Genomic DNA, 12,479 nt, shown 5'->3' with positions numbered 1-12,479 from the left:
TTTAGATCTTTACAATATCATATTATCATTACCTCGGGTCAGGATCGGTTCTTCTTCTTGGTTTCGGCTAGAGAGAGAAAGTATCACGACTAGATCTAACGGATTTGGATCTTTACAATATCGTACTATCATTACCTCGGGTCGGGATCGGTTCTTCTTCTAGGTTTCGGCTAGAGAGAGAAAGTAGGATGAGAGAGAGCTAAGTGTGTGTTTTGGGTGGTGTATGGAATATGTGTAAATGAATGGATTAAGGGTTAATTATGGTTTATATATTATGTGTCATGGGCTTGAGCCCATGGTCCATCTTCCTCCCTTTCTAATCCAAGTCCATTACCCATATTAGTAAACCCAACACAAGCCCGACTCATAATAACTCCTACTTTATTTTATTATTTCGCCACTAACCCGAGTAAAATTTTCCACCAATATTAAATAATATAATTAATATTATTTTTAGAAATTTCGGGATGTTACACAAAATATAAAAGATGGGGAAAAGGGGGTATGTAAACTCACCTTAGTAAATAAGCAAAAGATAAAGAATAAGTAAGAAAGCGGTAAGTCAAGCTCTTCGGGAAAAATACCGTTGAGGTATCCTAATAAAGAATAATTTCATAAACGAATATAAATATGAATTGGATAACGAGGCTAAAGCTAGAGATACTTATCTCATAATTTATTATAATGTTATTATCAAAGTTATAACATAAATAACATGATTTAAATATATAAAAATACTTGAATAAAATTTATAAGACTTTTGTATAAATTATATAAAGAGATTTATTTTAAAAATATTTATTTTACACTAAGATACCTTTAATATATATTTTTATTATTAAATAAGATTTCTTATTAAATTAATATTATAAATAATAATAGTATTATATAAAATTAGACCTTTTTATAAAACACTATATGTTAACTAAATTGATATTCTAAGTACATATATATATTAAACAATACCTTCTTTTATAAATCAAAAACCTTTAACAATTTTTAATAATCCAACACATATATATATATAGCTTTAACCAAGATTCGCAAAAGTTAATCGGCTTATATGTCGGTTTTTAAATAAAATATGGATCAATTATCATATTTACAAGTTTGTTATATAGTTAAAATAATCGAATTAATTAACATGAATTATATAAAAAAACAAATAACAAAAACTACTACAAAACCGGGCTGGGGGTGGCTCGAACCCACGCCCCAGCCACAAACACCTTAATACGTTCACCCTTAGCCAACTGGGCTAGGGGTTCATATGTTTATAACCTGTAACTGATGCTTTAACTACTAACAGACGATTGCGAACCAGTTTTGAAGCATAAACCCTAAACAACTCAATCGATTAATCTGTTAACTATGGATTCGATTAATGTTAGGGTTAATACAGAACACGAAATTGCAATTCTAATACATATAATAATTACCTTAAACAGTGAACAATTGATGGTCAATAGATCAAGGACGGACGGCTCAAGGATTAACAAGAACACGATGCGACTAGTAATAATACTCCAATTAATCAAGGGGGTTCAGTTGGCGATGAAGGTGAAAGGGTGCAGTCGCGTTTAATTGAATTATGACGATTGTTAGATACTATATTGATAAACGAGTTAGAGTCAGTTCGTTTAAACAATAAGTTCGTATAGTAAACGATTTTGTTTTCCTAATTAACATCGCCGGTGAGCTCGTTAAGGTAAGAGGATTAATACACATGATTTGATTTCCAAGTTAAAGACGAGAATTTAGGTTCAAGAAATCAAAAGGGTTGGATAAACAGATCCAAATAAGGGTCAACGGGTTGGTTATGGTTGGGTTATATAATATAATATTAAAGTCTTTAATAAAGTTGCAAATTGGTCCCTAGAGTTATGATGTGGAAACATAAAGAGGTAAAACTATTGTTTAGGGTTAATTTTTTTATATTTTTCAAAGTTAAAGTTTATATAATAATAATAATTATTATTATTATTATTATAATTAACAATTTAATAATTTAAAGAAAGATAAATAATATATTTTTTCTATATTGAAATAATTTTCCTGAAAAGGAAAACGGGTCGGGTTTTCGGGTTTGAAATTTGACGAATGTTACAGTATTCACTAATTTTGGGAAATTTCGTCCCGATATTAAAGAAGAAAGAAAAGAAAAAATATACCATAATAAAAAGAAGGAAAACAAAATCAAGAGAGATTTTTTTATTTTTTTTATATAAATAAATAATAACACAAAACTTCGAATGGCCCGTTTAACGCTACAAATGGAAGATATGATAAGGATACTTATATATAGAATATATCAGCGGCGTATCCACCATGCCTTATTACATCTATATTAGTATCGTTACCCAAACTCACCCTAGGTTCCGAGTTATGACACACAACCGTATTCACCATGAGTTCCATGCGAGGATTTTGATAATTATGCGTGCACTCATAATTATTTAGATCATCGCATGATGCACATGGTTCGTCCCGTTATGTCGGTTTGAAAACAAGGTAAAAGAAAACCTTTTTTTTAAGTTGATAATTAAAGGGAATTATTTGGTCAAGAGTGATGAAACAAAATAAATTAGAGGACTTTGAAAACCATAAATAACTAGTAAACAAATTTGCAAAATATAACGGAATTGTTAAGTTAATCAACGAAAGTTATAACAACAAGGTGAAATAAATAGATGGAAGAAAATTCGAAATTATATAGTTATCTTACACATTCGGTGTATTTGAAATACTTGAGGTGAAAACAAAACTCATGAATAACTAAACACATAAATAAAACACATGATTAAAGAATATAATACTAGATGAGGCTTTAAATCAAGATTATAAAATCAGATAAGATGAGGAAAGAGTACCGTGAGAATATGGTGAGTTTGGAGGGTTTGGGTAGCCATGTATTAAAATATCGAAATATAATTTGTACATGTGACTCCTATTAAATAACTATGTACAACACATGTTCATAGTCCCAATTTCCAAAACGTTTGTAGGAAATCGGTCATAGGTAGTTTATGATATAAGTACAGTACTATTAGATAACTATGCACATCACCATGCACATAGTCCCGGTAAATAACCGGTCATAAACCACTTAAATCATGATAATAAATTGTGTAACAATAAATAGTGAAATAAACGTCAAGATAGGAACAAATGAGAGATTGAATATCATTATAAATAACCATAATTCTCATTCATAACAAAACTTGAGATTTAATGAAGTTAATACATTAGATTTATATGAAAATAACTAAAATAAAATAAATGTCTTTTGCGTAGCATGTCTTCATAAAGGGTTAGGCATAGACTTGGGAACCGTTGATGTAACATGCATGTCCTTGAGCACCTTGAGTAGCTTGTTTAACTTGAGGTTGGTTGATTGGGATTTGGTTGACTTGAATTGGTTGAATGGGTTGGGCTTGAATTGCTTGGATGGGTTGAGCTTGGATTGGTCGAAGTTGATTTACTTAGGCTTGGTAAGCTTGATATAGAGTGGGTTGAGTTGGGTAGGATTGAATTTGGTTCATGTGTGCGAGTCTTGGGCATGCATTGTGATAATGGCTAGAGTCTCCACAATTATAACAAGCTCTAATAGTTGAGGGTGCTTGAGTAAACGGTTGAGCATGAGGTAAAGTTTGGGGTTGGGTAAGAGGTGAGGTAAATGGTTGCATCATGTGTTGGTTGCGTTCACGGCATGTGGTAAATCGGTGACCAAATCGATCACAATGGGTGCATTGACGACACTTGAGGTTAGGTGAATGGTGAAATTTACAGGTATCACATAATGGGTGGGGTCCTGTGTAGGGCTTCTTGGTGGGTTGGGTTTGCGATTGGGCCAAGACATAGTTTTGGGAATTGGACTTTCTTTTATTGTTGCGGTAATGGGGAAAGTTTTTGTTGTGCTTGAAAGATTCGGGCTTAGAAGACTCGGGTTTAGAAGATTCGGGCTTGGGTTCTTTGGTGGGCTCGGATGCAGGCTTATCATTGGGCTTCTTGGAATTTTTCCGCGTAAAGGTCCTGACCTTAATGTGGTTTTTGGTGAGAGTACCGGGTAAGGTGATGGCATCATGGAGGGTTTATGTAAGACCCCGTTACCAGTGCCCTACATTGGACGCTGGATTTACTCATAAACACAGTTCTAAATGTCAGAGTTAATTAAAGCATTCGCGGAATAATATAAAACATCAACAATTATTACAAAATATTCATAACTTATCTTTAAAACATAACTTAAAGCATGTCTTTTAGTTCAAACATTAACTTAAAAATCTCCAGATGCCAGCTTCTTTATCCATCCGCCATGTTTCCCCCTTCAAGCCAGCTGTCTCATCCTACTCACCTGTGTGCATACTAAAAGTCAGCTACGCTGAGTGAGTTCTAGTTAATCAAGTAATGTACAATACATCCATACACATTCTTATATATGCACCCGAAGGTACATATACATACATAGTTCTTTACCTTTCTTCATACGTTCATACTATCATACTTTCCTTCTTTCCTTTTATACCTACACATATACATATACCTCGTCCTAAAACACTCGCGGATATTATTAGGGTCAGTTCCCTACATTGGCGGATATTATTATGGTTCGTTCCCTACATTCGCGGATATTATTATGGTTCGTTCCCTTTCTAACCATACCTTCCATACCTTTCTATATATTAATAATTAATACCTCCATACGTACATACATCATTTATATATCATATATATATCAAATATATCTTCAAACTATCCCTTGACGGTACATGCAATATCCGAAGATCGTTCATGCATCATCAAGCATACATAAATCATATAAGGCATACACTTACCACTTAAGGTAAGTGTATTAACTAATCACATCGAGTATGCACACAGCCCCAAAAACATAACAAGGAAGTGGGGCTAGAAACTCACCTGGATCCTGTTTCTTTCTCCGTTAATCGTTATCCCTTTCTTTAATTGAGCTCGGCTAACTGTTAAATATATCTAAGTTAATTAACTGTATAATTAATTAAGTTGGTATTTTAGTTAACCAATGTATTTGCTAAGTTGGGCTTGTTTGTTTAGTTTATGATGGCGGACTAGTTTGTTTTAGATAGGATATGGGCTTAAATCTTGTAGATTAATTAGGCCAGGCCCAACTATCCATCAAGGCATCTAGCCCAATTGTCCCTTAAGGTTTCTGGCCCAGTTGGGTTCAGGCCCAAGGCCAAACAGAGAACTGTGTGGCCGAGAGCCCAAGGCAGAGAACTCTTATGACCGAGAACCCTCGTTGACCGAGAACTCTGCGTTGACCGAGAACGTAGCATTGACCGAGAACCCTCAAGTTTTGACCGAGAACCCTTAGGTCAGATGTTTTCAGCTCATCTTTCTATCTTTTCATTTCTTTCCTTGGTTCGGGTAACTATTTACGGTCCATATTATAACTTTTAACCACCTTTTCCATTTTCCATAACCGTTATACACCCAATATTATCACCTCATCAATATCTATCCTTTTTAGGCATAAAGCTTAAACCTTTATAGGTTTAAAACGTTCTAGCTAGATCTATGGTTTCCTTTATGAACCGTATATAGCCATGAGTTCATTAAGTTCATTTTAATCATCAAGTTTGTATTTTTATGAAACATCTAGACCCGATCTACTCTAAGGTTAAGTTTCAAATCAAACCGTTCATAAAAACGTAACCTTTAAACGTAAAGAACATACCTTTAGACGTTTGTTAGGTCACGGCTAGCTTGATGTTCAACAATAATCTTGTATCTTGCTTGTGTAGTCAAGATTTATCAAGATTTTCGCTTGGTTTAGGTCTCGGGTCTTCTTTTCTAGCTTACGGCCAAAGGGAGGGGGTTTGTGTGTGTTTTTATGGTGTAGAATGGATGGAAATGGAAAGGATTAGGGTTTAAGGGGTATATATATTCCCTTAAGCCTATAGACCTAAAGCACATCTTTCCTTTTTGGTCCATAATTAGCTCCACCTAATTAGCCTACTTATCTTTTTATCTTTATTACTTTATTATCCCCCTACTAGCTCAAGTAAACTTTTCTGTCATAACAAATCAATATAAAATATTATTATTTGAAACTTCGGGATGTTACAGTTTAAAGGTCACGACTTAGAACAGAATCTCGGATTTGCATAGGCAATCCTGAGATGTACTTGTCGATTGAACGTTCAAGGGGAGTGACCATGTGGGGGATGAGAAGACTCAGTTCATGGAAATGATAGTTGTAGATGGTGTCATTACCACTTTCTTGTTTCAAATTCCAAAACTCCTCTAACTTCCGAAGCTCATGTTTCGGGAAAAACTTCTTGAGCATGAGTTTCTTGAGCTCATCCCATGGCAAGGCCATGGCAACCTCAGCGCCAAGCGTGCGCTTCTCACCGTTCCACCAATTGAGGGCATTCTTCTTGAGTACGCTAGAGGCGTAAGTTTTTTTCTTGTCCTCAGGACATTCACAGTGGAGGAACACTCTCTCCATTTCTTTGAACTATTGGAGGAGAATAGTAGCATCGTCGACACCGAAGTATTCGGGCGGGTTGGCACTCTTAAATTGTTTGATGGAGCAAGCAATTGGGTTCGGAGTTGTGGATGATGTAGAAGCATTCATAGTTTGGAGTTGAGAGATGATTGTTGGGAGGGCTTCCACGATTCCCTTAGCGATACGGGATGACATGCTACGGCCCGAGTTGCCGGTTTGACGGTTAAGGTTGATAAGGCGGGAAAAAGACATGCTACAATGACGGCACGTGAAAAAATTGATTATGTTTTGGAAAAAAAATTTTGTATAACTATGTGAAATTTTGTGTTTCGTGAAAATTCATGAGAATACAAAATAAAATTTTAATAACCTTAACTTAGAGTATTGATGAAATTGATAATTTGAGAAAATATTCATTCTTAAAAAAGAAAAAAATTTAAACAAAGTCTCATCGTTGATTTAAGAGTGTGATCGTCACATGACCATGTTTGATACAATGAGGGTAGCAGATTCGGGTACGTTTGGTGTGATATGCTTTGGCCTAATAAGTTTCACACCCTTACCGAACACTCCAGGAAGGCAACCACGTCTCGCGGTTGATTGAGATTTATGTGCATTGCACTTCCTTATGCTCGCAAGCCTTGGTGTCAAGGGTTCGGTAAACAAGTGCGTCCCTCTTACAGTTACTACATATCCGTCCCACGAATCATCCTCAAGGAAAAGGGAGTAAAAAGATGGGATTTCTTAAGGAATTTCCCGATTGAATAAATCGTCCTAGGGTTTTTAAAATATAACTTTGATGGTCAGGCATAGCCTCGGAATAAGTGTGTGCTTTTGTGTAAAAGGATAATATTAAAACATTCAATAATAGTTAAGCTATTGCAATCAATAATAAAATTCAGGGTGCAAACACGTAAAGGCATATCACGTGTAAGGACCCTAAGCATGCTACTAGGTCGTTAAATCTAACCACCTATCTTATAGCCTTCGGCTCTGATACCAATTTGTCACACCCCAACCAAAGGCGGAACATGCTGGGGCATAACGTATTGACTTTTCAGTAGCTCAGAAGACACTAATTAAAGCGTTAATAATTATTTAACTTCATTAACATTAAACAAGTACACAAATTTGTAGGTTCCTAGCCGGATCTACACAGGCATATCTCGTAACACGAGGGTGCGGAATCCCCTACGTATACGATACGAGTGTTTATACAAGTAATACGTAAATAATACAAAACACGTAAACATAATGACTACTTTTTATTACAATGTAAAGAACCAACAACACCAAACAAGTATCACGTTTACTTGCTAAACCAAACTGTCAAGAAGTGTACCAGAAAAAGGCCGAAGTTAGGTTTAAATATCATGACAACTTCGCCTAACACCCTAGGCGAAGTTGTCCCTAACTTCGCCACATTACAAGTTCGCTAACCACAAAACCAAAACTAACACGTTCATCAAAACATAAGAACAATGTAACTATTACAGACACAATAGACACGAGATACATGAACTAATGGCATCATGCACCAACAAAATTCACTAATCGTAACAAATACATCATAATTTTGTAATTTGAATAGATATCCTAAGATCAGACTATTTTCTTCGATCTTGAATAATATCAACTACTTGTACCTGTAACATGTATGAAAATAGAGTTTGTCACACGAATGTTGGTGAGAATACATAAGTTTTAGTTTTATATATATATAGAGAGAGAGAGAAATCACAATTCATATGTAAATGATGAGTATTACAATTCTTATGAAAATGTAAACAACTAAAAAGATGTGGACCCGCTCTTATTGATACGAAATCAGAGTACTTGGGTAAATGTATGATCATAGTAGATGAGGATAGATGAGGATGAGATACCAACCACCAAACATAAAATAAACAATTAAGCACCTAGAGCATTATCATAGAGCATGCAGTAATCACACATAAACATATATTGAATTAAGTTTTGAATAGATGTGGGAATAAAACATAAGTAAACTTGAATAAGGTATACATGCTACCCCCAAAATATAAAAGATGGGGAAAACGGGGTATGTAAACTCACATTAGTAAATAAGCAGGAGATAAAGAATAGGTAAGAAAGCGGTAAGTCAAGCCCTTCGGGAAAAATACCGACGAGGTATCCTAATAAAGAATAATTGCATAAACGAATATAAATATGAATTGGATAACGAGGCTAAAGCTAGATAGAGGTTTGAGATTTGATGATAAAGGGAAAACTTACAAAACTATTTATCTCATAATTTATTATAATGTTATTATCAAAGTTGTAACATAAATAACATGATTTAAATATATAAAAATACATAAAAATACTTGAATAAAATTTATAAGACTTTTGTATAAATTATATAAAGAGATTTGTTTTAAAAATATTTTTTTTACACTAAGATACCATTAATATATATTTTTATTATTAAATAAGATTTCTTATTAAATTAAAATTGTAAATAATAATAGTATTATATAAAATTAAACCTTTTTTATAAAACTCTATATATTAACTAACTTGATATTCTCTAAGTATATATATATATATATATATATATATTAAACAATACCTTTGTTTATAAATCAAAAGCCTTTAATAATTTTTAATATTCCAACATATATATATATATATATATATATATAGTTTTAGCCAAGATTCGCAAACATTAATCGGCTTATATGTCGGTTTTTAAATAATATATGGATTAATTATCGTATTTACAAGTTTGTTATATAGTTTAAATAATCAAATTAATAAACATGAATTATATAAAAAATATAAATAACAAAAACTACTACAAAACCGAGCTGGGGGTGGCTCGAACCCGTGCCCCTAGCCACAAACACCTTAATACGTTCACCCTTATCCAACTGGGCTAGGGGTTCATATGTTTATAACCTGTAATCGATGCTTTATTGGGATATGAAGAAAACAAGAAAATGTGAAAGAGCTCCACCGTGGGCCACGGTCCAACTGACCAAAAATGACAATTTTCACCGTACCGTGGTGTTTTGGGGCACCGTAGAAGCCACCGTGGCCCACGGTGGGCACCGTGGGCCACGGTCCAAGAGCTGTAACTTCCGTTTTTCTTTATTTTTAATCCGTTTTTCATTGTCTTTTGACATATCCTTCATTCTAAAACAACCTAGGGACGAATTTTTTAGAGCAAGGACAATACTTTGGTGATTATAATCATTCGTTTGGGTTTATGATTCGCATGATTATCTTAATTGATGTGATGATTAATCAAACGATGTGTGGCTACTACTCTTTATGTTCTCTCCCGAATTGTAAGGTTTTCAATTGGATATTTGTTAATCGTTTATATTATTTGTGAGATAGTATTTTGATCTTATGATTATATTGCTATGGTGATTGTGAGTTTGTTTTGTAATTGTTAGTATGGTATAAATTCGTGTTCTTGACTATCTGTTCTTGGTGTCATAGGCAATCGAGATTTAGTAGAAGAGAATTATGGTTAACAATACTAAACTGATTATTTGAGTGACAACGTTGCGTTTTTGTAATCCAAGTACTTAGTCCTCTTTTATCACATCCAAACGCATTTTCACGAACTATATTTGTGTAGTTCATCCCACAAGTAAACATTAACTTTATCAACATTAGAAACCTGAAATCGGGAGAGAGCATTGTTTCTTATATTGTTTAAAACTCGTTTATTGCTTTAGTTCTTTTTGTTAATCAAAACCAAACAACCAAATCTTTGAATTTACTTTTGCACTTAGCTTAATTTAGTTTAATTATAAAGCTACTTAGTAATACATTTTTCACAAACTCCATGTGTTCGATACCCGCTTACCGCAATCTAACTAGTTGTATTCGGTTTATTTTTGAGTGAGTCTTCGACCTCACGTCAGGTTCAGTTGGCGATGAAGGTGAGAGGGTGCAGCCGCGTTTAACTGAATTATAACGATTGTTAGATACTATATTGATAAACGAGTTACAGTCGGTTCGTTTAAACAATAAGTTTGTATAGTAAGCGATTTCGTTTTCCTAATTAACATCGCCGGTGAGCTCGTTAAGGTAAAAGGATTAATACACATGATTCGATTTCCAAGTTAAAGACGAGAATTTAGGTTCAAGAAATCAAACGGGTTGGATAAACGAATCCAAATACGGGTCAACGGGTTGGTTATGGTTGGGTTATATAATATAATATTAAAGTCTTTAATAAAGTTGCAGATTGGTCCCTAGAGTTATGATGTGGAAACATAAAGAGGTAAAACTATAGTTTAGAGTTAATTTTTGTATACTTTTCAAAGTTAAAGTTTATATAATAATAATAATAATAATAATAATAATAATTATTATTATTATTATTATTATTATAATTAACAATATAATAATTAAAAGAAAGATAAATAATATATTTTTTTATATTGATATAATCATATAAATTTCCCGGAAAAAAAAACGGGTCGGGTTTTCGGGTTTGAAATTTGACGAATGTTACACTAACTACTACTATAGGTTTTGCACCACCTCTGAGTTACCAATAGCTTACAACTATTCATAATAATACTTTATGTGTTCTGATTGTTATGGTATTTCTAGCTAAATTTTCTATTATATGTTTTATCTAGTTTAGTTGTAACACCTCAGGTAAATCCTACATCGATCGTGACCAAAAGAGACTCATTCATTAGGAATGCTCCGTCTCGAATATCATCAACGTGTTTTGAGCTTGGTTGATTATGGAGTAGATGAAATTATATTTATTGAGAGAGCTTAAATAGAAAGTGTATGTGTTGAATCTATTATAATTTAAAATCCTTATGTTGTTCAATACAAAGATACACAATTCATGCATACTTTATGTGTCTTTATATCTCTTCCCCTGCAAATGCATGTTATTTGTTGAGATCATTATTCGTCAACCATCCACCTCATGAACTACTGAAACATTCGAATCAGTCACCAAAAGCTATTTTCAAGCTGTAATTGATTTTGACGTTTGCAATTCATTACCCAACTCGTGGACGGTATGTTTTGCGATAGAATCACTTTACAACCAAAAAACCGGTCTCTACATTTATATCGATCGATTGTGCGGCACTTTTTAATATTTAGTTTTTACACTGCACCAATGTGCGATTGTTGACGTTTGCGACTGAGTTTTGGTTCTTTATTTTGAAAATATTCCTGACCAGTTAAAAACATTCTATCTCGCGACGATTAAAACAATACTCTAGTTATTTGTTTCTTATAGTTCTTAAAACAATACTCTAGTTATTTGTTTCTTATATTACGTTATGTTTATTTGAATCGACCCGAATTTGAATTTTTATATTAAAATCGGTTTTTCAAACTCCGATTTGATCGAATTTAATTAAAGTGCAATGTAAAAACTTTCAAACTTGAATAATAACCTGAATTAAATAATCAACCGAATAACTCGAATTTAACCCTAAGCAGACCTGCAACGCAATTGTGGGTGTTTGGAATTTTATTTGAGGAGGGGGGTGGGAGTTGTTTGTGTGTGTGGGGTGATGGTTTTGTTATTAATTTGATTGCAAAGATAATAATTGTAGATTTAAGGAGGCCAAAATTGTCTGCATTATCAAATTTGACCTAAAAAACTTGGTTGAGGTAATGAACTATGAAAGAAAAGGAATCCCGAGTTTTATTTATTACATTATTTGAAATATAACAGTTATGTTTTAAATTCGATCAATGTTCATTAACTAATTACATGCCACTTTCACGTTTTTCTTTCAAGTCATATCAGAAAATGACACTTCCAACCATTTAGTTTGTTGTTTTATATATACATTTATTCAACAAAACACCACTACTTTCCCATTTTATATCTTCCATTTTATTACATAATAAATATTAAAAAAAAATGTAGCCATGCTCAACACATTCGAATTTTAAAATGAATATTTTTAATGCCTTACCCGCTAAATTGGACCAATAATTTAGAACAAAATAATAATAGTAA

The sequence above is a fragment of the Bidens hawaiensis genome, unplaced genomic scaffold, assembly GCF_021521415.1.
Source record: "Bidens hawaiensis isolate Kalapana, Puna unplaced genomic scaffold, B.hawaiensis_p1.1 tig00016462_1, whole genome shotgun sequence".
Lineage (NCBI taxonomy): Eukaryota > Viridiplantae > Streptophyta > Magnoliopsida > Asterales > Asteraceae > Bidens > Bidens hawaiensis.
The sequence above is the reverse complement of the archived record's forward strand: the minus strand, read 5'-3'. Positions refer to the sequence as shown.